Source organism: Pipistrellus hanaki (assembly GCF_964339955.1).
Source record: "Pipistrellus hanaki genome assembly, chromosome: 1".
In the NCBI taxonomy this organism is placed as follows: Eukaryota; Metazoa; Chordata; class Mammalia; order Chiroptera; family Vespertilionidae; genus Pipistrellus; species Pipistrellus hanaki.
In genome coordinates, this window is record NC_140503.1 from 97,337,252 (window position 1) to 97,342,741 (window position 5,490).

Here is a 5,490-nt window from a genome sequence, read left to right on the forward strand (position 1 = left end):
TTGGCTCAGCGGATAGAGCGTCGGTCTGTGGACTGAAAGGTCCCAGGTTCGATTCCGGTCAAGGGCATGTTGCGGGCACATCCCCAGTAGGGGGTGTTCAGGAGGCAGCTGATCCATGTTTCTCATCTATGTTTCTAGCTCTATCCCTCTCCCTTCCTCTCTGTACAAAATCAATAAAATATATTTTTTTAAAAAATAGAAGGCAGACCTGGCTGGTGTGGCTCAGCAGTTAAGCGTTAACCTATGAATCAGGAGGTCACAGTTCCATTCCATTCCCGCGCAGGACACGTGCCCAGGATGTGAGCTCGATCCCCAGTGTGGGATGTGCAGGAGGCAGCCAATCAGTGATTCTCTCTTGTCATTGATGTTTCTACCTCTCTTTCCCTATCCCTTCCTCTCTAAAATAAATAAAAATATACTTTTTTAAATTAAAAATAAAATAGAAGGCAGGCTCTATCTAGTTTGGCTCAGTGGATAGAGTGCTGGCCTGCAGACCGAAGGGTCCTGGGTTTGATTCCAGTCAAGGACACATACCTGGCTTGCAGGCTCCTCTCCGGCCTGGTCCCTGGTCTGCGTACATGTAGGAGGCAACCAATCGATGTGTTTCTCTCACAAAAATATTTAAGTCTTTCCCTCTCTCTTCCACTCTCTCTGAAAATCAATGGAAAAATATCTTGGGGTGAGGATTGAAATAAATAAGTGTAGGCAGCAGGGCTCTCAGAGGTCCCGGATCTGTCTCTTGCTTCAACAGTGTTTGGATGGAACAGACCCAGGGACGCCCGTTCTTCCAGCCTCCGGCCACTCTCCTGCGTCTCATCCGGTCACCACCTTCAGCACCACCTCCAGGACCAGCCAAAACACTGGTTTGGTTTGGTTTGGTTTTTTTCTACCTTAACACCTCATTGCTGAATGGCCATGAGCTTCAAATTCCTCAGAATTATTCCCCTGAGGTGGAGGCCGCAGTCAATCGCCTGGTCAACCTGCACCTGTGGGCCTCCTACACGTACCTCGCTCTGGGCTACTATTTCGACTGCAAGGATGTGGCTCTGGATGGTGTGGGCTACTTCTTCCGAGAGTTGGCGGAGAAGAAGCCAGAGGGCGTGGAGCATTTGTTAAAGTTGCAAAACAAGCGAGACTGTTGCGTTCTCTACCGAGAACCTTCCAAGGATGACTGGTCCAAAACTCAGGACGCCGTGGAAGCTGCCCTGTCCTTGGAGAAGAGCCTGAACCAGGCTCTTTTGGAGCTGCATGGCCTGGCTTCTACCCGTGCGGACCCTCACGCCTGCGACTTCCTGGAGAACCACTTCCTGGACGAGGAGGTGAAACTGATCAAGAAGATGGGCGACCACCTAACTAACATCCACAGGCTGGCTGCCCCCAGGCTGGGCTGGGCCTGTATCTCTTCAAAAGGCTCACCCTCAAACATGACTAGGAGCCTTTGGAGCCCAGAAACTTTTCAGAGGCCCCCGCCCCCCTCTGCATCCCCCTAGTGTCTCTGGCTTTTACCTGAGCCTCTTCCCAAAGCTACTAGCCATTCTTTTAACCACCCTGGAGCCCTCTCCCCTGAATCAGATCAAATTAAACAATAAAGCTTTTTGCAGAAAAAAATAAAAATAAATAAGTGTAAAAAAATAAAAATAGAAGGCAGGTTCAGCCAGTGTGGCTCAGTTATTGAGCGTCAACTTGTAAAGCTGGAGGTTACAGTTCGATTCTCAGTCAGTCAGGGACATGCCTAGGTTGTGCGCTTGATCCCCAGCAGGGAGCGTGCAGAAGGCAGCCAATCAATGATTCTTTGTGCTTTTCAGTATTTTTTAACTTTTCTATAAAGACAATACATAACTATAAGAAATTAATAAAAAATACATTTTTTTAAAAACAGCTTGCCACATATAAGCCTCAGCTTAATTAAAATCATGCAAAATTAGCCGAGACCGGTTTGGCTCAATGAATAGAGCGTTGGCTTGGAGACTGAAAGGTCCCGGGTTCAATTCCGTTCAAGGGCATGTACCTTGGTTGCGGGCATATCCCCAGTGGGGGGTGTGCAAGAGGCAGCTGATCGATGACTCTCTCTCATCGATGTTTCTATCTCCCTTCCTCTCTGTACAAAATTAATAAAATATATTTTTTTAAAAATAAAATCATGCAAAATTATATTTGTGTGTCATCCTAACTTAGGCCAGCTTCCTAGAAAGATTAAACAGACAAATGAAACAAAAGTCTTATGAAACTGGTGCCCTGTTTTTTTCTATTCCTCTTATGCTTTTACTAGAGGTCCGGTGCACAAATTTGTGCACAGGTGAGGTCCCTTAGGAGGTTGGCTAGCCAGCCCCCCAATCAGGGCCAATCGGGGGCTGGCTGGGTGAAGGGAAGGGCTGTGGGAGGTTGGCTCTGGGAGCACACTGACCACCAGGGGGCAGCTCCAGAATTGAGATTCTGCTCCTTGGTGGTCAGTGTGTATCATAGCGACCAGTTGTTCCAGTTGTTAGGTCATAACAGTCGCTTAGGCTTTTATATCTCTTCTACCCTATCCAATAAAGAGGGAATATGCTAATTTACCATTGCACCCTCACAAAGATGGTGGCCCCCACAGCCAATATGGAGGGAATATGCTAATTGACTGCTACACCCTCAAAGATGGCAGCACCTAGTCCCCTCAGCCCTGCCAGGGCAGCAGGCATGTGACGTGGTGGGGCCAATCCCCAGGTGCACCTGCCTCCAGAGTCCCCAGTCCCCTCAGCTCCCCAGTCAGCCAGGGCCGGCCCGAGGTGCAGGCAAGCCTCGGATGGTGGCTGCCCAGCCACCCAGGGCCACCCGAGGCTCAGATAACTAGGGCCGGCCTAGGCTTGTGCTGCCAGCAGTGGCAGCAGCATAGGTGTGATGGAGGCATTGCTTTCCTCTGATCACCGGGTCATCTCCCAACCCTGAGGACTCCCAGACTGTGAAAGGGGGCAAGCCGAGCAGAGGAACCCCCCTCCAATGCATGAATTTTCATGCACCTGCCTCTAGTCTATATATATAAAAGCCTAAGTGACCATCACAACCAAATGGATAACTGAACAGGCTGCATGGGGAAACCAGGCCAGCAGTGGGGTTAGTGAGGGATGATCAAATGACTGAGCAGCAGGCTGTGTGGGGCGGCCAGGCTGGCAGGAGGGCAGTTAGGGCGACCAGGCTGGCGGGGGTGGGGGAACAGTTGGGGGCAACTAGGGTGGCAGGGTGGGCAGTTGTGGTGACCAGGCCAGCAGGGGAGGCAGTTAGAGGTGATCAGGCAGGCAGGCAGGTGAGCAGTTAGGAACCAGTGGTCCCAGATTGTGAGAGGGACATTCCAGATTGGAGAGGGTGCAGGCTGGGCTGAGGGGAACTCCCCACCTTGCATGAATTTTGTGCACCATGCCTCTAAAATATATATATATATATATATATATATATATATATATATATATATATATATATATATATCCCAAATGTGCAAATAGACCAAACAGCAGAACAACTGAACAGCCAGTCGCTATAATGTGTGCTGACCACCTGAGGGCACACAGAACATGGCAGGCATCGGCAGCAGGAGGCAGAGCGCAGAACATGGCAGGCATCAGCCGCAGCAGGATGGTGAAGCAGGTGAGCCGAGGCATCAGACCAAGGCAGGGTGCCAGTCGCTATCATCAGGGCGAGCCTCTGGTGGTTACTGAAAATTCTTTGCTCCCACGTGCTGCAGTCCTACCCAGCACTCACACCTGCTGCCGGTGCCGGAGCCACTGCTGTACCTGCTTCTCGTACCTGGTGCTGGCCCCGACCACTCAGTGCCATCAATGGGTGCCAGCGGTGGCTGCCGGCTCCAATTGCCCCTCAGGGATTCTCAACCTCCCCCTGTTCCTGAGAGGTGATCAAGGCAGCAGCTGCTGCTCTCACCTGCTGACAGTGCCGGCCCCAATTGCTCCACACTGGCAGTGTGTGGGAGCGCAACAGTGGGAATGGGGCTGCTAGCAGAGAGGGGACCAGGGGTCAGGGCTGGAGGGGCCAGGCAGGGGTGCGGAGGATGGGCTGAGACCTGCCCTTCTGTCCACCGCCATCTCGCGGTTCCTTTCAAGGTACACAAATTCGTGCACTGGGCCCCTAGTCTATAATAATAAAAGCATAATATGCTCATTAGACTGGACAGCCAAACAACCTTCTGGACGTCCTTCAGAACAAAGCTGGGGCTGTGAGTGCCGAGGCGGTTGCCATGGTTGCCATGGCTGCGAGGGCCAAGCTCCTTGCATGAATTTTGTGCATTGGGCCTCAAAAAGCCTAAGGAGACTGCAGCAGAGTGGCAGTAAGCCTACCGAATGTTGGTTGCAACAGGAGCAGCAGATGGCGTTGGACTACCAGTTTTGGCCTGATCCCCGCAGACCACACCAAGGGACCCCACTGGTGCACAAATCCATGCACTGGGCCTCTAGTAAACCGGATAGCCAGACAGTCTGCAACAGGCTCTCTAATTGTTCGTCTATAAATGCACCATTTGCTTTTAATAACTATTGAAGTAACAAAGAAATCTGTTACTCAGTGGACACCTGCTGTCCTATTATGAAACCTTAGCTGAATAACATACCCTCAAATTTGGAAATTCCAAGCCAACTCCAATTACTGTGCAGTTACTCTTTGTTTTCTTTCTCCTCATTTCCACCATGTCTTGTTGCATTCCTTGGTCCTCACATGGGGTACCACTTTGCTGGGGCAGACCAGCAGACCCTGAGTGATGGATGAATGATTACTCTGACACGGGATTGCTATGGAAGAGAGGGCTAAGAGACTGCATGGCTAAAGGAGCCAGTCAGCCTTGATCATCTGCCTCTTCAGGCTTTTATTGTAACAGCATTGAAATAAAATTTATCTTTTAGATACAATCAGTAGGGTAAGTAATCTTGGGAGAACACTTGTGTCTGCAATGTCCTTTAAGCAAGGACACCTAAAGATTAAGCATAAAGATTCTGGTAAACACCTGAGGGTCTGCACATACACAGACTTGTTTGGAAAGGTCAAGAAACAATTATGGGCAGATGCCTTTGGCCAAACTCCCCTAAATAGGAATTCTGATAAACAGGGTGGGCCGTCTTCAGCCCACTCCTTTTTTTGGAATTTTTCTCCTTACAAACTTTTTAACCAAGTCACCTGCTCCCCCACAGAACTAAACTGATGACAATTGCTGGGAAGCAAGAACTCAAACACTGCTGAGAATGACATTAGACATGTGACTACCCACTCTCACCTTTCCAGTTAGCAATTTATGAACAGATCACTCTGTGAGGTTACTTTCTTAGTGTTATTACAGACTCCGTTTTTTCATCCATAACTGTAAACTCAGAAGTGATATTGCTGGATCATATAGTAATTTTATGTTTGTTTAAGGAACCATCATTATACTGTTTTCCATAGTGGCTGAACCATTTTATATTTCCACCAACAATGCCTGAAGGTTTCAATATCTGCACATCCTCACCAACATTTGAT

General features: G+C 49.3%; 1 pseudogene across 1 annotated transcript; it reads left to right on the forward strand.

The window, feature by feature from the left end:
- The first annotated feature begins 200 nt into the window (after positions 1-200).
- Positions 201-2,099, forward strand: LOC311633691 (ferritin light chain-like; annotated as a pseudogene). Its single transcript has one exon. The product of its transcript is annotated as a ferritin light chain-like (transcript).
- Positions 2,100-5,490: the final 3,391 nt, after the last annotated feature.